This window comes from Melozone crissalis, unplaced genomic scaffold, assembly GCF_028551555.1.
Source record: "Melozone crissalis strain CALT ecotype California unplaced genomic scaffold, PUWL_Pcris_2 ptg000009l_1, whole genome shotgun sequence".
In the NCBI taxonomy this organism is placed as follows: domain Eukaryota; kingdom Metazoa; phylum Chordata; class Aves; order Passeriformes; family Passerellidae; genus Melozone; species Melozone crissalis.
This window is the reverse complement of record NW_026535787.1, coordinates 20,766,339-20,793,063: the sequence shown is the minus strand read 5'-3', so window position 1 is coordinate 20,793,063 and position 26,725 is coordinate 20,766,339. Positions and strand designations below refer to the sequence as shown.

The following is a 26,725-nucleotide window of genomic DNA, read 5'->3' as shown; positions in this document are numbered from 1 at the left end:
CACAATTTACTATATAACAAAGGAAGTTAAATGAAGTGGTTCACTTAAAAACTGACCCCACCTGCACAAGACCCGAGCAAGAAAAAAAGCCTCAATCTTGGTCATATTTACACAGTTCACTCTACACTGTAGTCTCTGGAGGACCTTCTTTCTACAGGGGAAAAATCCCCTTGGATTTCTGTGGCATCTTGGATGTGCTCCACCAGTCTAAAACAAATCCTAAATGAACAGCACCTGCTCAAAACACCCAGAACATAATTTTATAGCTGCTTGTTTAATTCAGTGGAAAACACTGTTTGCCTTGCTGGCAGTTATTACACACCAGATTTAACCATTCATTTTAACAAATTAAAATAGAAGTAATACACAGTGAACACAGCATTAATCTCTTCATTAACAATCATCAGCACTTGCCCATACCTACTTTGATTAATTCAGCTTTTCTCTGGATCTTCAAGTGCAAAAGACAAAAAAGATCTTAAATATCTTCCATCCTTCTTATCCAACTCCAGCCTCAAGATGGATCAGCTACCTTTACCTCACCCAATCTCCACTTCCTATCTAAACCCAAAATACTTTAAATTTTTCATGATGGGCTTTGTTGCTTCTCAACAATAGTCAAATGATGCCTTTGACTACTTCCAAGGGTATGGTTGATAATTGTATCTGATAAGCATAGACAGTAACTGATATGGAAAAAAAATGGCCACTCTTCCTGCCCTGGCTGATGGCAAAGATTTCCATTTCCTCAGTAAAAACAGACACACTAATGAGTTGATTTAGCATTTGTCAAAATGGAAGCAGAATAAATTACTGGTGTGTTAAAGGAACTGTGTAAAATGAACGATATGGAAAGGGTAAGATGTCACTACTTGACAGCCCTAAAAGCATCTCTTTTTCTGTAACCCGGTTAGTTCAGACTACCCCTCCCCATGACAGCAAAGGTAGCTCACTGAGATAAGTTAACCCTCCTTCTTCCTTTAACTTATCTCAGTGAGCTCTCCCATCTTCTCATCACTTAATCTCCTTTCTTTACTACACTGCTTCCTTCTGCTGTGGGAAAGCAAGCCCATCTTCACCCTTTGCAATTCCATTCTTCCTCCCATCTCTGATCCTTTCCCATGTTAATAACTTATTTTTGAGAACATTATCCACAAGAATATGGAGAATGCAAAAACTAGAAAGTTCACTAAACATGAAAATCTGCAAAAAAGGTTGTTCTTGTGTCCCTCTTCCTCCAAAAGAGAGTGAAGGTGTGGCACAAAAATGAGATATTCTCCATGTTCTGACTGGCAACATGTTCACCCAGATGCCCTGAAGATGCAGACACAGAGGATTCGGGCACGTGCAGAGTCAAGGCACAGAGACAAGATGACAGGTTGACAAGATAAGCATTTGGGGGAAAAAGGAACTGGTGACAAAAGCCATGTGTGTGAGATCAAGAAAGCACTCAGTGGCAGGAGCAGAAAGCCATCTCTTGAGTCTTTATGTAAGCGCAGATAGTCTATTTACACTTCTGGACATGGGTAAATTCCTCAGGCAGCTTTGGGGCAGGAGAAGGAGCGGGGACCGTAGTTTTCAACCCGCTGCTCCCTCTGATCGTGGGCAGATATCTTCCCAAGAAAAGCTCTGATCTCCAAGCTGAACTCATCACCGAGCGCGGGGCTCCGGGTGCCGCCGAATCCCACCCGGCTGCTGACAGGGCTACACGAGGGGGAACTTAGGAGCTCTGAATCTATCAGGGGAGATGGAGCCCAAACCCCCGATTTCCGTCCGCAAGCCGATCCGCCGTAACGCCGGGTTTCTGTCGCTAAACTCCAGCGATGCCGAGACGGCACCCATCGCCGGCTCAGCGCCGGGAACCCATGCCCGCCGGCACGGCAGCCCTCGCACAGACGCAGGAGCCCTTATAGACCACCAGCCGAACAAAGGATCGCGGACAAAGAGCCTTGTCCCACGTCTTCCCCTCCACCAGGTAGATTATTTACGATGGAAAACCAAACCAAGCAAAGCCAAGCCCCGCCGTTCCTCCCTTGCTTCCTCGGACCTCGGACGGATGTCCCCGGCGCCCCCGGAACAGAGGCTTTGTTCGCCACCGGGGACGCGGCAGAACCAGGGGAAACACCCGGACAAAGAGGGAGAAGCGTCTGGCGACGACAGGGATAAGGAGGAAGGGAGCCCCGTCTCTATCAGCTGCGGGGTCCCTGCAGAGCCGGGCGGCAAGGGGGGACTCCACTGCCCTCACCCGTCAGACGTGCGAAGGGACGGGAGGCGGGGGAGTGGATGGGGGTGATGGTGGCACAAACTCCCTTAAAAGTAGCCCAAAAAACGGAGACGGCTGCAAGCAGCTGAGCCGGCGTCAGCCCAGGCTCCTGCGTATCCGAGAGGGACCCTCTCCCCATCCCCGCGGGGCCCTGCCGCCTCTTTCCATCCTGGCGGCCCGAGAGGGCGTCACCCACCCCGCGGGACAGCGCTTCCCCAGCACTCACCGCCGCCTCCCGCCGCCGCTCCCCACACATCCCGCTCTCCGCCGCCCGCCCGGCTGCAGGAACGCCACCGCCCCCGGGAGCCGCCCCCTGCCGCAGCGCCCGCCCCCCGGCGGGGCCGGAGCACCCCCGCGGGCTGAATGGTTCGCTCCCCTCAGGCCAGGGTCGCGGGAGCGGGGCGGGCAAAGGACAGCCGCGACGGGGGGGAAGGGACGGAGCAGGGGGTGGGCGGACGAGAACGGGAAACGGGCACAGGGATGTCCCCGGAGGGGCGACCGTGGAGCTCTTCACGATCCATAAATATGAGTCGCCTGGCAATTTCCTGCCCGCGAGATTAGCTGAGCAAACAGGGCGGCGCTGGCAGGGCGCGGGCCCCGTTTTCCGTGCCTGGGGCGCGCTTTACCTGCGCCTGCCCTCCACCTCATCTTCCTCCTCCTCATCCCCGGGAAAGCCGTGTTTCAGAGGGGGCTGCCCTCCGCTCTCCCGATCCCGGAGCGGAGCCGGGTTGCCTCCGTTCCCTGACTGGGGCGACCCTGCCACTCACCCAGCCCGGGATCACGCCCTGCTGTTGCCTCTGCCTGAGGGGTCCTGAAATTGAAGATTTTCTCTTACCTGAGAAAAACAGACCCATGAAAGTATGTGTGTAATACATAGACACACTCGTACCTATACACACACACGGGGCTCCCAAAAGACCCCTGTCCAGTCCCCATGCATCACTGAAGGATGTAGCTGCCACCACCAGCTCTTTGCTGTTTCCAAAGCAGGGAACGGGCTGGTGAGACCGGCCGGTCCTTGCTGGAGGGATTTTCACACCAGCACCAATTCGGCAAAAAAGTGTTTGCAAGAGCAGCGCGTCTGGCCCGTCCCGTGTTTGGCAAGCGGCTGGAGGTGCCAGGACCCACCTTCAGGGGTCCTGGCTCAGGAGACTGCTCAGTGGCAGAGGCAGCATCCTGCGGGCTAGGAGCTGTTGCAAGGGGGAAAGAAAAGGGGATAATCCGGGGAGGGGGTCGTCCCTCGCCCAGGATCACTGGCTGCTGGCAGCCCAGGGCGTATAACCAAGCTTTGCTTTCCGAGTGCCTGTGCAGTGTCAGGCTTGGTAAGGAAACTCCGGCGGTGAGAGATGCGAGCCAGCCTGGAGGACTCAGGGCAGTGAGCCAGAGTATCCTGCACAGAGATCTTGTTTCATGCTGTGTGGCCTCGTCACTTTACCTTTCCCCATCTGTTTCCCAAAGAGGGAATTCGGGGATAGCAGCACTTATCTGCTGAGCAGGGGTCCGGCAGGATGGGTCAAAGCTCACCCAGCACTCAGCCGGGTAAGCCACTGCCGCGGCTGCTGCCTGTTCCGGTGTACCACGAGCAAACGGAGTTTGCTGTGATACACTTCCCGCCTTATGTATTCCAGGAGATATTTTACTTGGCTAGAACCATAACTTCACTACAATATAAACTTGGTTATAACTCATTAGTACCTGAAATCTACATAGTGATACCCACAATACTAGAGAATATTTAAAAAAATATGCCCTTGACTGTCCTAGTGTCCACTCTAGTTTACTATAAAAAGACAAGCATTGAGACTAATTACTCTAAAAGGCCAGAATCTAGATGGTCTCTTCTGTGATGCCTCTACAAATATCCCAGTGTTTCATTTTCCACTAGCATTGAACCTGGCTCTTCTGTTTGGTTCGCTGAGCAAGCAAGGCACTTAAAAAACAAAGGCATATGTGTGTAATAAATGCAGTTACAGGCATGCTCACAGTTGGTAGAACTGAAAATTGCTTTTAATCCTGCCACAGCCAGAACCAAAAGCAGCCAGCCTTCCCATCATCTCACATGATCTTCCTTTTCCTTTTAAGTGGGAAAAACTGTAAGTAATAGTCTGCAAAAATCTCCCTAGGGACCATGAAGCCTAGAAGTATGGAAAGCTGCAACTTTGCTCTTGCGGTCAAACTGTTACTCTGAAGGACTTGTGATATATCAGCTGAAATATCCCTTCACTTAGTTCCTACCCTGTAGGTATGGAGGCAGCAAAGCTGGGTAAGGTAGACCATATGTTTCCCCTGCTACCTGTATGCTGTGAAAAGTTTGTCTTAATCAGTGTGATCTGTTTCTTTTCAGCAAAAGAAATACAAATACAGAATAGGACTTATTTCTAAAATAATAAGTACTCAACATAATAATAAGTACTCAGCCATAGCTGAGGTTCTGAAATAACTTGGTAAGTTGTAATGTTCAACAGGCAAGAGTCTGGCAACATAAAATAACAACAAAAACTCCATCTTACATTTTATTAGTAGAAAATACTTAAAAATTAGGAAACAAGAGAACCTCCATAAATTAAAGAGCTGAAAACTCTTGTTGGAGCAAAAGAAGCAATGCTACTATTTTAAAAAATGTCAGGAAAAAGTATATGGAAACTTGCCTGAGAGCTACAAGTCATAAATGGGTTCAACAGTCTATCTAGCTAGCATTAACAGTTTTCATGGCAATTATACTTCAACATCAATGGTACTGCATATCACAGAGGCTTTTAAAATTCTCCACCCTTCAGTATGCAAGCATGCCCGATAAAAGTTTGGTTTCCATGGTAATCCATATAAGTAGAAATCGAATGTGGAAATGTTTACAAAAAGCATGCTTTAATCAGGAGCACTGCAAATGGTAATAAAATGCCATTTTGTTACCATCCTTCAATGCCATGCTTCTGTAAAACAGGTGAAATCACTTCAGCTGTTTCAAAACTGAAGTAATCTCTGAGCAGGCATCTGCAGTCACAACCTCTGCATTACCTGGTCCCTTACCTTCACAGATTTTATCCACATCAGGTGTGGACAAGACTGCATTTCTGCCAAATGAGACAGAGCCCACAGCTGGGAGTTGGTTCAGCCTTTTGTTACCTGCAGGAGGAGAGGCTATTCCCAGTCAGACAAAGCTAGTTGAGATAAAGATTCCCATTGATGACTGGGTGCTGCTATACCCAGCCTTTTCTTTGGTGGCAAAACTGGCCTGGTGTCTTCCATTTTGTGCCTTAACTACTCATTTGGATTAATAGTCTATGATTTGTTACATTCTTTGGTGGGGTGATGCAATTATTTATTAAAACCAGACCAAGAAAATGATCCAGGTGAAAGCTATTCCTTCCCAATGCCTCTGTCTTCTGAAAAAGGTCCAGAAATTACTTGTATTAGAGTGATTGATGAGAACAGAAACAGCTAGTTCTGAGTAGTTGTGCTTCAGACTGAACCTTTGTTTCTTAAACCAGCATCACCAACACACCAATGGATTATTAAGTTGCACACTTTTTGAACAAACCTGTTACAACAATTGAAGTCATAAGGATTCAGTTTTCCAGGATGTAACCAGAGCATTTTGAACCACCTGTCTATAGCTTGAAAAGCAGAACTTTGGGTACAAGTTCAAAGTAAGCAGTCATTCCTCTGCTATAACTTCCTCAAAGACATTTGAGGCAGTGTAGCAGTCTGGATTCTAGGTTATGAAAAAATCTTGATTTTTAAGGCTCGTTGGGAATCTGCAAAATCAAAAAGCAATGTGGAGGATGACTGCATTCATCAGTACCATTCTGGTGAAAAAAAAAATCACACCCTGTACTTACACTGGTCATCCTAGTTAAAAATCAAAAAGGTCTTAATTTAGCACTCAATAGAAATGTATATCAGTAATAAAATAAGTTGGGGTTCAACCAGTGGAGTGTTCTTTTGACTTGTCCTGGAACTTTCTTGAACTATCACACAAGAGCTATCAAGAATAAACTCCCTGGGGAAAATAAGTTACATGAGTAATCAAATCTCATGCTTCAGGGCACAAGTCAATTGCTGGAAGTCTCAAGAAAGGAATTTCCTTACACTCTTCCTTTGCACAGTTGTACATAATTAACTAGGTTGTAATTGCAAGGCAAAAAAAGCGATTATATTTTTTATGTTTTCTGAATCATCAGGCCCTGGCTGCTTTTGCAGTTGAATTCAGAGCTTAAGGGACAGGTCTGGTACATGGGTTTTGTTGCACTTCTGTGAGTTTTTGTCTAGATTTACAGTACATTTGGGAGGTTTGCTTTTCCTTTATGCTGACTGCCCAGCCCACAGTATAACTCTGTTGCAGAACTACCATTAAAGGAAGACTAATTTAGACAGTTAATTTTCTGTAAATAATCAGTAGTTACCTTAAAAAAAATCTCTCTATAATTGCACAACTCTTAATGACTCATTTAAGTAGCAGCAGTGTTGCATCAATAATGGCCTAAAGATATAAACAAGACAAGATTTGTCCAAGAGGTAACTATTTTTATTAAGCAACTTGACCATTTAAAATGCAATAAAAGAGCATGCTATTTCTTCATTAAATAGGGTATTTTAGTAATCAAAAGAAATTTTGCTACCACAGTATGGACATTGCCTCAAATCACAAGAGCACTCCCCTATTAGCTTGTGTATGGTTCTCTGTCTTCACAGCTGATTAATTGCTTCCCTTTCCTAGAATCAGTGTGTGCGCTGGTCAGTGAGGGTGGCTTAGGGCTTCATCAGCCAGCTCTGCTAAGCTCTTTGCAGTACTGGTAAAGTGTTTTTTCCTGTACACAAGTACATTTTGAATATACGATCTGTGAGAAAACACATTGAAAACTACAAGCACTAGCAAAACATTGGTCAGTGCTCCTCATAGATGCCAAAGCAGTAGGAAAGCAGTTGGCACAAGACATGGTGCAAATTCTGTAGCTACACTGGTTTACAATTATAGTCACAGATTAGGACAGCTAATAGTTTTGTACTCAGTGGTTGGATACATTGGTACCTTCATTCCATAGTTGTCTTCATTCCCCTTCTAGTCTTATCTTTTACCCAGCAAGCAATAAGCTGATTCATAAGTCCTTACATGCACCAAAGTTTGGTACCTTATAATTTCCTTCTGATTCCAAGCCAGGGAAGTTTTCTATTCTCCTTTGAGCTCTCTTTATCAAATCTGGATGCATATATAACAGTACTGTGGGTTGTGTCAGTAGGACAGTACTTCCTTTAGTAGGAAGTGAGAGGAACTCTAAAGCAATTTAAGCTATTTGCTCAAGTTTACACAAGAAATGTCAGTGGGGGCAGAAGAACAGAAGAACCAAAGTGATACGGAACAGAAGAACCAAAGTTACTACTTTAATTTCACAGTTAATCTGTGTAAAGATGGATCTCTTTGTGCTGAAATAAATTCTCATTTGTTTTCTTCCTCCTGCAAAAAAGTATTCTTTCCCTTCAAGTGAAATTAAATTCATTAATATGGAGTCAAAAGAGGTGAATCAATGTGTTTGTACCAAAAAGAAAGATGGTTGCCAAAGCTTCTTTCATTCTGTTTGGAGACATTTGGGCTTTTGTAAAGGAAAAAGCTTTGTCTAATAAAGTTTAGATAAAATATATTCCCACAACTTATTAATGAAGCTGTTTTTGCTGACAAGTTTTTATATCTGCATTCAGAAGGGTTGTAGAGGTTTTCTTTTCAGCAGATGGCCCCCAAATGTAGAATTATGTCCCATTAGCAGCACAAAGGATGACACAATATTGCTACTACTTTCTCACAGTGGTAGAGGCAGAATAAGATGCAGAGATAGATTTTAGCCTCAGATTTCTGGATTTTTTTCTCCTAGCAGAAACAGGATTAAAAGCATCTAAAAAATGTAAATTATAACAATTCTCTCCCTGCACAGCCCTTACGTAAGTATGCCTTAAATGCTTAGACAAAATATGCTAAACCCAAAGACAAACATCCTGAAGATGCGCTAATACCCAAGGTAAAATCAGCCTAAATCAAAATAGAAGTCAAACGACAAGCCACCACCACATGGCTTTCCCACTGCACTTGCACCCCCTTCAACCCTAAAAGTATATCAGGATAGTGGAGAACGTCACAGAATGCAATACATTCCAAACAGAATAAGCAAGGGAAAGGGGAAGATAGTCCAGCACTTCCCTGCAGGTTTTTAACAGATGGGTGCTGTACAAGCCTGGCTCCTGAGGCCAGGATATTTATGCCCTGTGCCAGATTATTCTGTATTCTGTTCTTCCCTTTCCTGCTTGTGTCAGCCCAAGTTTGAGTTACCCTGGGGAATAGTGGAGGACCATGCCCAGCCATCCTACAGGTAACACTGTTCCCTGTGCCTGCTGTTGGATGTGCCACCTGCCTCACAGGGTCTGTCACAGGCCAGTAACAGGACTGGGTTCTGGCAGGCTGGGCAAGGGATGAAACTGTGGGAGGGCTCTGGATCACCTTGCTCTTTGTGCAGGCTGCAAACTGCTGGAAGAGCTTTTGGTACCTGAGCTTAGTGTGAATAAAGTAAAGCACTTGGGTACTTCAGATTCAGAACTCTGCATCTCTCCATCTGCCCAGCTGGTGGTCAGTGGGAACTCTGCTCTTTAACTAGAAGCCAAAGCTTTAAATGGCAGCACACCAGCTAATGGTACAAGGTAAACTGAAAAGCAAATAAACACAGATATTTTGGGAATATGAGTAGTTTGAAAATGCTATTTTACAGGAGCTGAGCCATGAAAAGTCTGCTGTCTTATGCACATGTCCTTGTCTACACTGGTCCCCACAGAACGCCTGTCCCTGTCCTGCCATGCTGCTCCTGGAGCTCGGGCACCCCTTTTCCACAGAGCCCCATATATGCTCTTTGCTCTGGGTTGCACTGCTGTGGCCATGACATCACACATTTCCCATGAAATTCCCACTGACTGATGTAGGATTAGGCCTGCAGGAAGCAATAAAATATGCTTGCGGATCCCACAGTATCATAGGAAATTAACATATGACAGTATTTAGCACATTGTTTAAATAAATTCTAATTTTGTACTGTAGTTTAAAGACCACTGTAAAATCTGAGATAGGAAGCTGGGGGTAGTCTGGCTTCTTTGTCATGATGCCTGGTCTACATGTTCCTTTTTTTTTTCTTCTTTGTACTACTGAAACCTTAAAGCACTCAAGGAGAGGCATCTCAGTGTTGGTGAGCAACAACCTTCTTTTAGGTTGCAAGCTCCTCAGACCATCCTGTAAACTAGAAACCCATTTTAAACAAAAAGAGAAATGCACTATGTCAGTGATACGCTTTGCCAACAGGACATAAATTACTAAGCAATATGAAATGGTGACCCAAAAGTAGCCCATAGGATCTGGGCGATTAATACATAAAGAGAGAAGAGGAATGACAGCAATTCCTCATTAGACTTAGAAACAGTTTGTCATTAGTGCATTTTTTTAAACTTCAGAATTTTAATGGGAGAAAAATGTATATTTATGCCTCCAATCTCCTCTTTAGTTAACGGAGGCTTCAGGTTCCCCCTCCCCCTTCATTTCTGGAGAGGCTGCCAAGTTTTCCCAGAGCTAAAAGCAACAACTTTCTGTTAAACATTACTTCATGCTTCTGGTATTAATCTAATAGGGGGCTGGATGAGGAGGAGGGGAAGCTGCAATGAAAACTGATTTCCTGCCATGCAGTGGGAAATCCATAGAAAATTCAGATCTAACACTAATTTTAACAGCTGGATGACTGCTTTGGCTTTTACTTGCCATAGGAACATACAACTGCATAGGGTTTTTTTGGTTATAAAAACAAACCAGATGTCAAGCAAAAGGCAAAATGAAAAGGAGGCTTGCATTTTTAAATGCCCCAGTTAAAGCATTCTTTTCCGCTACTCTAGAAATATCAACAAATTTTGCAAATTGTCTCGTATTTCTATTAACATTTCTAATATGAATATTCATGGAAAGAGAAAGCATCCAAGAAAATTGTCTTGCTAATAAGCATTTCAACAAGTATTTACTTGGGATGTGCTCCAGCCACCACTTTGCAAAGGGCATTAGTGAATTTGAGAATCACACAATAGAGAGATTTAAATAAATCTTTTTGAGGGAGATGAAAAAATCATCACAAAACCAGTAGATTGTGAACACTCAAAATATATGTGAGAGAAAACTGTCCTGTAGCAGTCCTGGCTGTAGACAACATACAGCACAGGACTGTTAGCAGCACATCTCTCAGGCTTGACTATTCTGTTAATAATTGTTTGGAGAGTGATGCCCATAAACGTAATCCTTTATCTTGACTATTTAAAATAATGGCTGTTTTCTTCTTTCAATGCTTGTTGCTTCACCTGTTTCTTACACACCATGTGGCTCCAATCATGACATATTGTAGAAGATTTTTTACATTGAAGCAAAGAAATCTTAATACAGTACGCATGCTGAAACTGAATGCTGTTTTGCAGACGAAGCAGGGCTATATATTGTGTGTGTATACAAGGAAGGACCTTTACCACAGATTATATTGATTATAAAGCTTTACCTGCCCGCTGATGCATGCAATCAACAGAATATGGCAGCTGTTTTTTATGTTCCTAACTGCAGCCAGCTGTTAGGCTGAAAGTGTTAAGTCACCCTTTTCATCAGTCCCAGGCTTGCATTAGGCAAACTGGAGGACTCTCAGGAGCAGTGATGCCTGAGAAACCCCAGAAGCTAACACCCAAAATATGAAGTTATGCTATGTGAGCAGTGAGGCTTCTCAAGGGGCAGATAAGCACAGGGCTGGAACATTTGATAGTCTGAAGTACTGATGGGCAGGAGAGACGAGGAATGAAGGCCTGGAAAACGAGGGAATGAGAAAAGTTCCTGTGGATATCACGTTAGAAAGAAGTTTTAACAGATGAAGCTGCTTAGGGTGTTGAAAAGGCAGAGACCTCTAAAAAGAAAATTGTTTCCAGTTTTTTTTATTTTGTGTTCCTAAACCCCAGGATGTTATGCATAGTTTTTAAGTCAACAGGACTATTGCCATTGCTCTCTCTGTACTCCAAAAATTCCAGCTGGTATCAGGTTTTCCTTGTAATGGAAACAAGCTGGCAGAACTTCAAAGTCTTGATAATAGTTTATACAGAGAAAGGACAGGAACAGTTAGTTATACTTCCCTATTAAAAATGTTGTTTTCACCTCTCAATTTTTTTGTAGAAGTTGGATAGAATTTGGCAATGAAATGGTGCCACTTGTATCTGGTCAAAGCTCAGGAAGAGAAAATGTAGCTGTACTGGAATTTGTTTGGGAAAGGTTATCTGAGAGCTCAACTTTTGTTAAATATGCCATGACCAGGGGCTATGAGCACCATTTCATGGTGCTCATAACCCAAGTCATGGCATATTTAACCATATGCTCACCAGCCTTGATCACAGTTGGACAGCTTTTCAATGGCTAAGAAACTGAAATGGAAGTTTGAAAACTAGGGATATATGAGTATCCTATTTCTTTATTGGAAAGCACATGCAATCCTGATAAACACTAAGACAGTATGAACTCTCCAAAGAACATAGGAAACTGAGTGAAAAAATTAATGAATGAAAAAATGTTGAGTAAGTGAAAATAACACTTCAAAATAAATTTGCCTTTCATTAACAAATCCAGTTCAAACAATTCCATCAGAGTCTTAATCTTTTCTAAGTTTTTACCACAGTAGGATTGTAGCCTCAGTTTCAAAGCTGTCCTAACTTTATATTTTTACTTCTTTGAAAAAAATGTTTCTCTTTTAAAAGTACTACAGTCCCTCATTTATTTTCTTCCTTCTTTTCTTCTTCCCTGATCACATGCAACAGCAGAAATGGCCTTTGTTAGCTTTTTCTGGGCTGGCAAGAAGCCCAAAGATCCAGCTGACAAAAACATCAAGTCAGCAATTCCAGTGTGAAAAATGTTCTTTTCAGAGCCCCTGTTTACAGGATCCCTGTCACGGAGCACCTCAGCAGCTCCACACAGAAGAGCCTTGCATTGCCCTTCCTCCCAAGGTGAATTATCCTTGCTCTGTTCCTTGTGTTTCAGCACTGAGCTCTCAGTTCCCCACCGACTGCTGCCCGGCGTTTGTGCGCTGAGCTCTGGGGGAGGCTGATGCGACAGCAAAACGAAGCTCCCGTCACTGGGTTCAAGAAGTGACTGCAAGGCTCAGTGGGCCAGCTCCTGTGCCTCCCAGCCCTCATTACATCTGAAACAGAGCACCCTGTACTCAGAGGGAAGCAGCTTGACAGGCTGTGTGAGCCTAGACACAGTCGGGTCAGCAAAAGGTCCCCAAGTCACCCACTACTGGATCACTTGAGTTTGCACCAGAATTTCTAACACAAAAGGGTCAAGATCTTCACAAAAGTTGCTCGTTCACAGTGGGCAGCCCTCAGAAAAACAAATGCTGTGAACAAACTTAAGGATCTCTCTCATGCTTTAGTTGAATAAGGTGAATTTTGATTTATTTTTTCCCCCCAAGGGAATTCAATGATTTTTGAGGAAACAACACAGTAAATAAAGATTTCACTGGGCTGTGCACTGATCTGAACTACAGCTTTGGAGTATGGAAGTGGTTCATCCTGCAATCATAGCACTTCATTTAATATCAAAATAAGCACTTATTTCTCATGCAGTTTTCTTTCCTGAGCCTTTCTTTAGTGGACACAAGCGAACACTGTGCTTTTTGTTCTTTCTCCTCCCCTTTCCTCAGTGATCCTTTGGTATTTACCTCCTCTCACTTTGGATTTCTTGTCTGTACCCTAGGGAAAGGATTTTCCTGGAGAAACAAACGTCATGTTGCTGATCTGTTTGGATGCCTAGAGTTCAAACATAGCCTCCATGTGAAGCAAAGCTCTCATCTACCTGCTACCAGAAGAGTACTGCTCTCAGATTTTATTTTTTTTCTGAACTATTTCATTTGGAACTAGCTTTATAGAATCAATTTTCTGGTCCCTAGCAGAGCTGCTGTTTCCATGTTTTAAATTAAGGTCGATACAACTGTTTTGGGAAAGTGAAGATGTAAACTGGATTAAATCTCAAAATTCAAGCCAAACATAATTTTGAAAACATATGTACATACATACTTTCTGTAGGGTGCTGTGTAGCACATATGTTTTGGTTACTGTATTTGATGTTTTGCTCTGAGAGGGGGAGAAAAGCAAGTGGGAGTACTCTGCATTTCTTCCACACATATACAGAGAGCAGGGCGCAGTGACTCTAGTAGAAGCATCCAGATATGGCGATATTAAACACACACAGCTGTTCCTGAAATTGCAGAAGGTGGCTCTGCATAAGAGAAGAAATATTCCTGGCAATTCACACCTAATTATTCATGGAAATAAAAGTCACCAGCAGGACAAGAGAAGGAAAGAAAGTTCTGCATTTGAGCAGCAGAAGTCCCAGAAGATGTTTGCTCAGATGGTTGAGACTCAAAACTTTCTTCCCCTCAAAGACAGAGCAGAGCTTTTCATTTTTTCCAGTGATCAGAGACCAAAAAGCCTTTAGCCTCTGGACTGAATTGTGTCCAAGGCTGTTGAGCCTTGGATGACTTTCTGACAGGCCTTGGAAGTGCTTGGGAAGAGAGGTGCCACCTCTCCTCTGGCTCTGGAGAGGCAAGAAGACATACCACAATCATGGTGTGAAGACAGAAAAGCAGTTTTTGGAAGCTCCCTGGGGATTATGTTTACATACATGCATGCTCAAGTGCAAGGTACAAGTCCTATACTGAGCATGTGTCATACCAACAGAGTGCAAAAATAGGGCTAAGGAGTGGGGTATATTGCTTAGTGCATTTTCATTTAGAGGTCTTCAGGGTGTTTGGTGCTTAGGATGTTGAAAATGCCTTAGATTTCTTTGCTATCCTCTTGTAGTATGTGATAAGAGCTGCTGGATTGCCATGATTGCAACTGTGGCAAACAACATTCTGTGTCTTTAAATGGTTATGCTGTACAACTTCAAGCTGTTACAGAGCACTGGGGAGGGTTTTGTGGCTTGTGGTGTATGCAGAATGGGTGATTTGTAGGCCTTCTGAGTCTGACCCCTGTGCTTGTGAGGCATTGGATTGGATAACCATGGTGGCTTATTCCATGTACAGTGTATCATACCTCACACTGCTCACTATTTTCAGAGAAATAAATAATTGCCTTTGTATTCTCACTATGAAAATTGACTAAAAACTTCTTTAATGCACATGAAAGAATGTCTAGATGTTGAACTGTGGGTAATGCATTCTGGAAAGCTCAAAAAAGCCAGTACTCCTGCCAGTGCATCACCAGAGAGCTAGCTGGAGTTCGGAAGAATGCAGCAGGATCATGTGCAACCTTGCTTCAGTCCTATCTTGAAACCATTTGCTTTTCATTTTCTTCAGTGTCAGTATAAGAAGAATCTAAATCTACACTTAGTGATCATTCGTGGGACTAATGAAAGGCAGATGCAGACAGTGCTTTAATAAAAGTCAGACTGGGTTGCAGGGGAAATTGCGTGGAGCTTGCAGACACTTTCAAACCAGAGGAACTATCTGTGAAAGGCACAGTTCAGAAAGTCTTGAACTTTGTCTCAAAAACTCATAATGTTAGAAATCTCTTGAGGTCAGGCATATAAATAGACTTGTCAAAAGCCTAGTTTTTTCAAATAAAGACACAAAGGACAACCTTTCTGTCACAGCAGACAACCCATTCACATGCTAAATCTGGTCAACAAAACAAACACTGCGCAAAAAACCTTCTAGGCAGTGAGGCAGATGAATAACCAAGAAAAGTTCATTCAAGGGAGAGACCGTGCTGGACACTCTAGTAATCAAAGAGTAAAACTGAACTGTGATCATGCTGACTGTACAGTAAAGAAAAAAAAGCAAACCTCCAAGTGCAGCTCTCACTTTGCTAGTTCAACACTGTAACAAGTAAATATTGCTATGTGGAAAGCTCCAGTAGAATTGATTTAGGCTAGGTGGGTCTGGTTTGTGTTTTGTTCTGACCTGGCCTTTTCCTTCTAATTGATGATAATTTATATTTTCCACACTGGAATCTGGATTGCATTCCAAATAAAAGGTTCACTTGCTTAACTACAGTTAAAAGCTGAGATACCCGCTTCTTTGCCACTGCAATAATGAGGAGATCTATCAGAGCATTGCCATCTAATACTTTTGCATAACTTATCTCTTGCAGGTGGACAAGAGTTGGAATCTGGCACTGCATTTTTCTGATACAAAGCCTCCTGATTTCGGAGCAACTCATTAAACACAAGTTCTCACATATCAGTGAGTACTTCAGAAGAGACAACACCTACCCTTCCTGAAGCTCCAGGTGCCTTACTTCTGAAAACTCAGCTTTTATTCAGTCAGAGAGAAAGTATTTATTTGGCTGTGAGTTTCTTCATGCCTTCTTTGCATGCTGCCCTGCTGTCTTTCTGGTTTCTCTTCCACATGAACAGCATTCTGGCACCTGCATGTTAATTCAGCCTGTTGTCAAACTCTCCACCTACACAACATTTTTTAAACAGCTTTGTACATACCCTTATTTTTGGGGTGGCGGCTCCTATTGTTTCCGCTATCTATTCTTTAAAGCCTAATTGCACTCTGCAGTTGATTCAAATGAACGGTGGTTGTTACACCCACTACGCTCAGCAACTGCCAGCATCACAAGATAGGCATTTTCAGTTCCAAGGCAAGCCACTGTGTTTATGTCCCTCAGAAATACTCAGCAGGACACTAACCACGGATTACAAGTTTGCCCAGATACACAGATCTCTTCTCAGGGAACTTCTAGAGCTGCAGACAATCTTCCTCTACATTCCTACAGTAATGAAACCTCTTATGTAAATGCAGTGGCTCCCTTTTTTTTTTACAAAACTAGACTCTGAGTACTATGAAAAAATGGCCTGTTCCACTCTACCTCTTGCTCTATAAATCATTTTCCTATCCCCAGCTAAATCTATTTTCCAGTTAAGTATGCCAACAGGCTGTTCTCTTTGCTGAAAGATCTGGATTTTGTCTTAACTGTAGATTCATAACTTTGTGAAACGCAACTCTACACATTTCAAAACTAACCTGTATTGTCAGCTAGCCTTAATGTGGTAAGATACAGCACAGCCAGAATAAAGAGATTTTTACCTTTCAGTCAACACTGTCTTTTATGGCAATGAGTAGAAGCTGGCTTCATTCTCTGGAAAGCTCTTGACATTGGGACACCCACATTCAAGTTCTTGCTTTGTTTATCTTAGTGGGTCTGGAGTAAAAACTTCTGGTCCAACTTGGGCAGAACTTTTAAGTGGGATCCTGTATCAGGTCAGTGCCTGGTACCACAAAACAAATATTCAGGAATTAAAACATCCCATTAGCATCCAAAAGCAAACGTTAGTGCAACTGAGTTAACAAGAAAAATATATGTGTAAAAAAGAACATTTCAGACTGTTCTCTTTTCACTCCAGCTTTGAATAAACAAATTCCAAACTTCCAATACTGCTGAGGAGCAACTATTGTACTCCAGCAGTAACAGAACTGCAGCACTGGTGGCAATGGGGTTTGGGCAGAAACCTTTAAAATTCCACTGATCATAGGGTGTTTCAGACTTTTCCATGATTCTTCAGATACAAGTCTTCTAGAAGCCAAATGTACCAACTTTTTTCTCTTCCTAACTTGTTCAGGTTTCTTTACTGCCTTTGCTTCCTGGGCAAAAGCCGACACCTGATGGAACAAAGACTGCTGCCCCTTGCAGAGCTTCACAAAGCACAGGATGGTGGTCTGTGTGCAGCAGCAAGTTCTCTTCCCTGCAATGCTGCAGATTCTCCACCCTGATCCTGCCCTTTGTGATCATCCCCTTTAGCATAGCTTCCAGACGCTTCACTCTATGTTGGACCACTTCCAAGGCTAAGGAACAACCCTCATATACCTAATGACACCAGCCTGGGCTAGAGCAGTGATGTCCTTTCTCTGACCCATTTGACAGAGGAAATTTATCAGCTTTGGAGCTTTTCCACTTTAAACAGAGACTTGCTTCAATGCTGCTTGCCAGGACCTGCTCCATGGACCACACAAAGGAGCACAGTGTCATGGAAATAAATGAGCCACCTCCTTGGAATTCTCCAGCCTGGGAGTCATGCCCTGGCAGGAGCCTCACCTGGCACCTATTTTTGTCAACCAACAGGTCATAACCTAGAGGCAACATGCTGCTGTGAACAAGCTGTTCATAGGAACAAAGAAAAGTGAATGCATGGGCAGGCTTTGGAAATCCCATGGAAGTTTTACCTGATGAATTACAAGCAGATTGCAAAAACACTTCAGATACTTCTGGGAAGTACCCGATCCCATAACTGCTCCATCCCAGGAAATTGCCTCATGACTAGGCAGAGCAGTCATGCTACCTCTAGCTTTTGCTCCTTTTTCTGGCAAAATCATGAGTTCACATCCACAGGTGAGGTGAAGGGCCTCTGTGTGTCAATTATTTAACTGGAAAAGCCAATTGTCCTGCACAGGGGGTGTAAATTTGAGTTGCCTCAGGAAGGGGAGGAAGCTCATGCTGAACTGATTCTTCTGCTTACTGGATGAGAGATGGGCACACAACTCTGAAGAGAACAGCAAATCCCCCAGGTGATAATGCAAGCGCCTGAGCCCAGGCCATGAATCTTGATTTCAGATAATCCCTCATTTCAAAGTTGTGAGCATGGGAGAGCACAGGAATTTTTGACACATTTTTGTTCTTGTCAACAGCCCCTTTCCTGGGTTGTTTGCTCTCTCCAGTAGGGTATGGCTAGTAGCCCCATTTTGGACACTTGGACCAGGACTTGGAAATGCAGCCGAAGCCCTCCGTTTATAAAAGTTAGACATGTTGCAATTTCATGTTCCCATTCTGCTGTTCTCCAAAATGGCATGTGCTGCAGAGAAGACCCACAGAGGAATCACACAGGTGACTGATAGCTGGGAATTTTCTAACTTTCAAGCACTCTGTTCTCTTTTAATGAGATTCTAAAAACACACCTCAATATGTTTCTAAAAGAAAGTTTTAAAAATTGTGGAAATTATATCACATAGAAATTTCAGAACTTAGTGTGAATCCTTGATCTCTGAGGTTAATGGCAAAGTACGTGCCACATCTCTTCTTTAAAGCATGAAGTACTAATATTCCTCTCTGAAAAGGTATGTACATTTCACAAGCTAAGTTGAGAGACTCTCAGTGATATTCATTCTAAAATATTCAGCATAAGCCATATGTCCACTTACTGAATAGTTCATGTTTGACTTTTGGAATTCATAACATCCTAACAGTTAAATGGAACCCTGAATATATATATTTTTTAAATAGCCTTGAATGCACATATTTGTATCTGCTCTTTCTATAACAATACTGTGCTCCTCAAAGGATGGCTGACAGAGCATGGATACTTACTATGCTTCGACAATGGGCAGTCTGGGAGAGAGTGAGCTTTTGCAATGCTTAAGAGGAGACAACAAAACCGGCTGTTCAACTTAGCCGGCTTGTCAACACGTTGTCCCCATAATTAGCTGTGCCCTCTGCAACCTCTTATTACACCAGCTGACCTAAGAAACATCAACATCTCCTCAGACCTGAAAAGTGTAGAGTTGCGGTCAAGAAGTGGCATGAGCTCACCTTCACAGAGATGTGGTAATCCTCAGTGTGAATGACTCCTCAAGTTAGGCTGTCACTCTCCAAAAGCCGGGGTCAGGACCCAGGACTTCATTGATGAACACATATTAAACCCTGTCCAGATCAGAGCACACACAGAGGCCGCTGAAGGCAGAATAACCATACAGTCAGAGCCAAGTCACACTGATATTGTATGGAGCCTATTTGGAGGCCTGGCCTCAATTAGCATATAAATGAAGTGGTACACGCAGTCGCAGCTTGCCAGAAAATGAGACAAAATAATCTCCCCAGTTTGGCAGCTCTCTAGAGCATTTAGCTTGTGAAGGAAGAGCCAGGCACACTTTGAAGACAAGCTGGGTCCACGGCTTATAGCCAGTTGACTTTATGTGGCAAAAACACATCTTGAGAAGTCATGAAGGAGACCAATGCTTTTCCTGCTCTTAAACTAAGTTCTGTTATAGGAAAGTGACTTTACAGATAGTCATCACCGTTCCAGAAGACTGATAGCATTTCACCTATTGCATCCACAAGCCCAGATGAGCTGTGGTATGGCCCTCTCAGTGCAGGCTTCTGGCCATTAACAGAATGCTTGATTTTATTCCAAGTAAAGGAGAAGGAATAGAAAGTTCACAGGAAAAATGATACAGAGAGATGTGACCACGTAGCTGCTGAGCTTAGAAACAGACAGAAATTTTACTTAGGGATCTTTATTAGACAAAGAATAAGGACACCAAAACAGTTTCAAGGACCTTCAAAACTGGTGCAAAACAGCATAGAGGGAATGAGTAGCCATGTTTACTTTTATAGCCTATACAAGCCTTTTAATATATTTGAATTGAGACAGGCTTGTGTTTTTGTGCAGATGCCTTTCACATTCATCACGGTTTAGTTTTTCTTCTTTAAATATTTTCAGTTGTCAGAGGCTCAGCTCAAATGCAAAAGCAGGGGAATGTAAGCACAAAGGTAAGCAGATGTTTCTAAGAGGAGTGCAGTCTGGTAAATACATAGTCTGCTTTGGGGAGAATTGGATTTCTAGGAGAGAAACAAAATAGAATTTAAATGTAGGTAAAATTCAAAGGGAAGATCAGAGCTGGGCAAGAATAGTATTTTTCTTCATACTCTAAACTGTTTTAAATATAGTGCCTTGAAAAAAAAAATCCATTCTCCATTTGCATTAACAACCATGGTTGAGCCTACTTTGACTATACACATAGCTGCATCTTGTTCCCTGTCCTGAGAAAAATGCTTCTCTTCATTAAAGGATAGAAGTCACAAGAAAATCTTAGAAATCTCTTTTAAAATCCTCTTGGCACCCCTTCAACTAACTTACAGTTTCTTTCTATGCTGAGTTTGTCACTTCCTCTAGTTTTCAAGCTTCAGTTTAGTACTTTCCCATGGTGCTGTAGCAGCTGCACTCTGTAGTGGCACAGATGACTCACACTTTCACAGTGCCCTGAGCCTCCTCCTCGGCGGGGTGAGATGGGTGCTGTGATTCTGCTCTTCTACCTGTTTGGCCTTGTAGGCACCTGAACACGTGGGTTCCTATGAAAATCCAGAGTCATGATCTGGTCCTGGACTTGCTCTGGCAGTCAGGTAGATAGTGCTAGAGGTCCCATCTGCTCCTCACAAACAGGAAAGCTATGATGTGAATAACCTCTTTTTCCATGGCATGAAATAATTAAATAACCTTAATGAAAAGCAGAAATGACAGTGTGCTCAAGCAAGAGCAGAGAATTTACCAGCTTGGATTAAAGAAATATGTGACATCCAACTTGATTCAGTGCAAAAAAAAAAAAAAAATTAGATTAATATCACAAGACAAGAAACATCAAAATATAAGTCCCTCTTGAAAAGCCAACCCCTGCCCCTCTCATTCACATTACTCACCCCTCGGCAATCTGCTTTCCTGGTGAGCCATTTCTGGCACAGCTATTGTGTGAAGGGTGGTTTCTGATCTTGCACTCTGTAATATCCCATTCAAGTTCCAACAGGGGAGAAATATTTCACTGAGGAATTAGCATTTGTTTAACCCACCCTCACAAAACAAAGCAAAACAAGGGAGCAAAGTGGTTCATCAAAAATGAGTATAGCAGAATGAAATAATCCACATGACTCAGGGTTGAACCAAAGTGATGATGTAGATCTACTAGTAACTTCAACTTGCATCTGTTCAAATTAAAGGGTAAAACTACTGTAATTTTGTTAGGTCTTGTATATTCTGACAACACCACCTGAACTGGAACAGCAACATAATTTTCCAGTTGTCTGCATTCTTTGCTTTCTTGTGGTCAGGAACCTAAATGGAGCACTGGCAAAAAGAGAGGGCTGCTTCCAAAAATTTTTGCTCTGTAAATACATTTCTTATTCATGCTTCTAGGCACATAACATCACCTCCAGGATCATGAACCTTTTATGACCATGACCTCTAGCTTAGAAACTACAGTCTGTTACAAAATGAAGATGCTAGCTCTGTCCTGAACTCACCCACAAAAGGTCCTGCACAGATTAATTTGTAACTCTTGTCTCTGTCTCTCTTCCCCCACCTCAAAAATGAAAAAAGCAAAGCAGCATATCTTAGTACAGCAAGAATAATGTTAATTACGTAGAGCTTTTTCTTTGTCTTTTTATTTTAGCACACAGTCACGTTGGCCACCTTCCTCTGCTTCATCACCTTGATGGCTGCTAGAGCTGCATCCAGCCCTGACACCAGCTCCTGCCTCTGGTGCAACTTCCAATTAAGAAAGTGTACATGGTGAATACTGTTTAAGTATTCACAAAGTACTGGGCCTCTATGTACCTATTGATTGTAGAATTTAGCATTAAGAAGGTCAGGAGGAAGGTTGATTTCTCATTTTAAAGAAACTGACATACAAAGATCTCAGAGAAGACAACTTATTGTGTGCTTCAACATAAACTACAGAGACCAGCTGCAAAATAACAGTTGGGTTTCAGCTGTAAACAGACTGAGTTCTACAGTGGGTTTATATATCTATTTTGGTTAAGTTATTTATTCTAGAGGAAAAATGCCCGTTTTAAGGCCCCAGGAAGGTAGGGGGATGAGGCAAGAAAAGGAAGTCCTGCTCATGTTGTTAGAAGAAGCTTCACTTCTAGACTCAGAAAGGGACTCTAAAATAAACGTTTCACAAAGGCACAAATTTGGAAAGTCTTCAAGAAAATTATACCTTTTAATAAATAAATAAATAAAGGAAGGAAGAAACCTCACAGCTCTTCCATCAGGATATTTAAAGCTACTTTCCTGCCCTTAAAAGCACACCGTGTCTTTTGTTTCCTGTCTGGGTGGGGGGAAAAAACCCCACAGAGGTACAAAATTACAGCCCAAGGTAAACAAGAACACTATGTGTTTCAGTATCTGAATGAGACAGTGGGGTAAATGGAATGGACATTGGATTGAATATAAAGAAGAAGAAAGAGATCGATTGCTCAGAGCAAAGACTCTTTGAAGATCCAGGTGAAAAACTGTCCTCTGGCCTTAATACAAACAATGCCTTTTAAATTAATTAATTTTACTCAGTTAATTGCTGCATAAGGGCAAAGCCCATGCTGAAAGAAGGCAGCTCTAACTAAAAGAAGCTTCTAAATGAAAACAGGTGATATCTGTAATCTTCATCTAGTGTAAAACACACAAGTTCTAAAACATGCCATTTCTCATGCTATCCTGTTTTGTCCCTTAGAGAAGTCCAGTTTCTTCCATAGTTAAAACTGAAAAGCAGGCTCTTTTGGTTTCTATTTAAAAAAATCAAGTGGAGAAAAACCAAAAGATGACATATTTGCTTTTTATTCTCAAATTTCTGCAAAACACCAAAGTGTTGTGAAAACCCAATTAAGAGTAACAGACACCCAAATGGCACCAAAGCAGGAAACATTTCCAGAAGGCTGCATGCCAGTAGGACCCTGTGAAATCAGCACAGCTTCACTGAAGGGCCCAACTTGTTCCTTCCAAAAATGAGTTTTGGGAGCCAGGAGCTCAGATTCTAAGTCTTAAGACTACATCAGCCACTGATTTGTCATCGCTTAGTTTCTTCTCCCACCTATCTTACAGATATTTGGGTGTTTAATCATTAACTTAACTAATATTTAAAAACCTAGCCTTATGTCCTTTTTTCTTCTGTTTTCTGATTTCATTCTCTGTATTAATAATGGCAGAAGTGTTCTTTTCTTGTTTAGTATACAATAAATACTATATTTAAATATAAATATACACTCTGCTAGTTTTGTCACTCATAATATACATTATATTTAATAATTTAATCCAAGAGCATGCTCTACACTCCTATTTAATGAAATTTGATACATAAATAAAATTATTTTATTATTCAGTATTAGCAAGAGAAGAAGTATTAGCACAATATAGTGAGAAATTTACTCAAACCAAATGTACAAATACAGATCAAATTTGCTAAACCATTTTAGGCCAAATAGACAAGAGCACAAGGACCAACAAGTTAGCTTTATGTGCTCTTCTTGGTGGACAGCAAATGCATTCTGTTGGAAAAAAATCAAACCATTGAAATTTTTTAGAAGACAAATTAATGACATTTTTACTACCTAGCTCATTTAGAGCCTGTTACTGTTGCATTTCAGAAGGATGGAGTTCTCCAGCAGTGTCTCTAGCAGCCAACCTCTGTGATTTTTGTTATCTCTAAGCAGGAACCATTTGGACAAGAGCATTGTCACATTGTCATGTGGCACCCAGGCAGCTGTGCCAAAAGGCAAGGCACCCAGGAGGGATTCTGCCAGGAAGGATGGCCCCAAGGCCCAGGGAAACACTGACATGGGCACAGGACCTGCAGTTTGGCTGAGTGACAAGGTTTAGGGGAATTTCAAATGTTAGCTTTTATCTCAGCAGGTGAGCTGAAGGTGTATCCTGCTGGGCCTGCGAAGCTTGGTAAAGTATTAACATGGGTATTTGAAGCAAATAACTCACATTTTCTAGGAACCATTGTAAGGATTCTAAGGGGACAGACATCCAGTATTCTGTTTTTAACTAGCAGGTTGTCCTTTCAGAGATTAATGCAAAATGAAATTTCACTATTGCCATTTTAAGGTCTGCCTAGTAGTTAGTTATCAGTCCTAATTCTCAATTCCTGCAACCAGACTTAAAATTTAATTCACAGTATATTACACATCCATATAACTCTAAATAAGCAGCTTTTCCTTAAGTAGACAGTTCCCCTTATTATTACATTTCTAAAATACTTTAACAGGATGTAATCAGTATCAATTAAAACATGGCTTTATTTTCCACAATCAGAATGCTCTGTACTTTCAGTTTGAAGTTATGAAAATATAAATATACATTTTAAGACCTATGCAAACATTTTAAAAGTTTAATCTGAGGTGATTTATTTGAGAAAACTGGAATCTTTATCAAAGTTGCAGAAGTTACCTGGCCAATATTCCATTCAATGGCCTGTAAATACATAAATTTGAGCTATGCATTGCTTTTGGAAGAATTATTATAGATCTGCATCAGTTGGAGTAGGGAATTTAGACCTTGTCATCCAGTGTAATGGAAAGAAGTCAGAATAATTTTCTATAGCTGCAAATGCTTTCTTTTTCCTATTTAGTTTTTGGCAACTAACAAAATTTATTTTAATTCATCATAAATATCATTGACATTTTGGTAGAAAGCCAAAGGCTTTTTCTTTTAATGTCTTTTGCTCACATGCCACGTCTGGAAAAACTAATATTTTTGAAGTCTTGCTACACTTCACTTAGGTTTTGATCTGTGATATACAAGAAAATCTAGATTTGAAAAAAAAAAAAAATCTACAAAAATTTAGTGCCAGGATCTAGTTCATGTGGTGGTGCTCAGCCAAAGCTTGGACTCTTTCTCAGAGGTCTTTTCCCACCAAAATGGTTCTGTACCTGATTCTGTGAAAAAGACTGCCAAAAGTCACCATGCGTCCTGGTTTGAAAAGGAAGTGAGTTTTTTGGGATGCTGTGGTCAAACCAATGGGTGCTCAGATTTGAATATTGGCACCTGGTGTGGCCACTGGGGACATGGATACGCCTCTGAGAACACGGAGGGTTAAACACAGAGAACTCCCTGGAAAACTCTCTCTCGGGTTCCGGTCAGTGGGTCAGTGAAAGGTTCAGGCCTCCCCTGACTGGCGGCTGCAGCTGGGCCGGGGAGGGGAGGCCATGCGGCCGGGTGAGGTAGGCCGGGCCTTGGAGAGAGAAGGGAGGTGAAGGCCTCTGTAGGATGGAGGAGCACTGAGAGACATCGGCCTGCCACCCACAGGAGAGAGAGAGAGCTGAGAAGGAGAAGGGCGGGGGGAGGTAGCGAGGAGGTGCTTGGCAGGGCAGCCATGGGAGTTCTGGACAGGCAGAACCTGAGATTTTCCTCCACTTTTCTTGGATGATGGAAACCTTACAAATGCTGATCCTCCTGGAGTTGAATAAGAGATATAGAGATAAGAGGAAATGGGCCATGAGAGAAGTTGAGAAGAATCTTGGGTGGGCGGAGATGATGGAGTGGCCTTTGGCTGGACTTTTCTTGTATAGCCATGGACAGAACCATTTTTCCTGTGACACAGAGACTGCATCTAGGGGGAGGCAATGGCTTGGAGCCAAGAGAGTGCAGTGATGTTATGTGAAGGAGTGCGAGAACAGAGACAGTGGGTGAGGGGGGTGATGGTGGTGCCCTCCACCTTCAGGGAAGAAGAAGAAGATCTCTGGTCTCGAGACCCCTCAGCCCCAGGGGTGAATTTGGGGGGGACAGGTGTCCCGAAAATGAGAGACTGTGCTTTTTTTGAAACTGGGCAAAGCATCCTTAAACGGGGAACCCTAGAAGCAGCTCTGGTCCATGCACAGTAGTGAGAGCACTGGGCACGGAAGGAAGATGTCACGATGACAAATGATTTCCGGATGGTGCCACATGTGACGTGGAAACACAAGAGGTCTCAACTGTGTTTCCAGGGGAAGCCTATGGCACAAGAGGGACTCCTCACTCAATGATGAACTGAGAATTGATTATCTAAAGGGTGGTGCTGGACTGAGAGTTGATGATCTGAGAGGTAGATGTATTAGAAATTTGGTGGGGGGAGGAGGAATGTTTTTAGAAGGTTTTCATTCTGAGTTCTCTGTGTGTTTCTTTCTATATATAGTTGTAGGTTAATAAAGTTGGGTTTTTTTTATTTCTAAATTGGAGCCTGCTTTGCTCTGTTCCTGGTCACATCTCACAGCAGACACCAGGGAGCATATATTTTCATGGGGCCACTGGCATTGCGCCGGCATCAAACCATGACACCATGTAACCAAACTTTTAAACCAAAGACAATGGATTTTTCTCTGCATTCAGTCAGAACAAAGAAACCTTATTTTAAAAGGCTGGGATTTTCTTTGCACTACAAGAATTTGAAGTCTTACAACACTTCCATTGCTTAGGTACCCACAGCAACAGAAATGAAATTGAAAGACTGACAGCATCCATGTCAGTGGTGATCTCAGGAGAATTAACCCTGGAAATAAAATGATGAAGAATAAATTTTGCTATATTTTAGTCCATATTTTCTAAAGTATCTCTGAGTTTAGATCTCTGATTTGCCATATGCAACGCACAGAACTGCTCAGATGTTTTTGTTTTTCAGACAGCATTGAAGACTTTCCCTCTAAAAACCCAGATCCTACAGTGTATTTCAAGAAGGCACCACCAATTGTCACTTCAGAAAGTTACGCCATGCAATTTTAGCCCATGACTTCATTGCAGTAGTGATTTCATTGTGGATTACACATAATCCATGTGCAGTTTTCAGTCACAATACTCAAATTAAATTGTAAGCAGCTATTTTCATTGCCAAGGGAAGGACAGGATAATTTCAC

General features: G+C 42.4%; 1 protein-coding gene across 3 annotated transcripts in view; it reads right to left on the bottom strand.

The window, feature by feature from the left end:
- The window catches only part of PHLDB2 (pleckstrin homology like domain family B member 2), a 65,803-nt gene extending 63,288 nt beyond the window's left edge, over positions 1-2,515 (bottom strand). For all 3 annotated transcript variants that reach the window (XM_054270282.1, XM_054270283.1, XM_054270284.1), the window contains exon 1: positions 2,490-2,515. The gene's annotated coding sequence lies outside the window, so the exon portion shown is untranslated. The remainder of the gene's footprint in view (positions 1-2,489) is intronic.
- Positions 2,516-26,725: the final 24,210 nt, after the last annotated feature.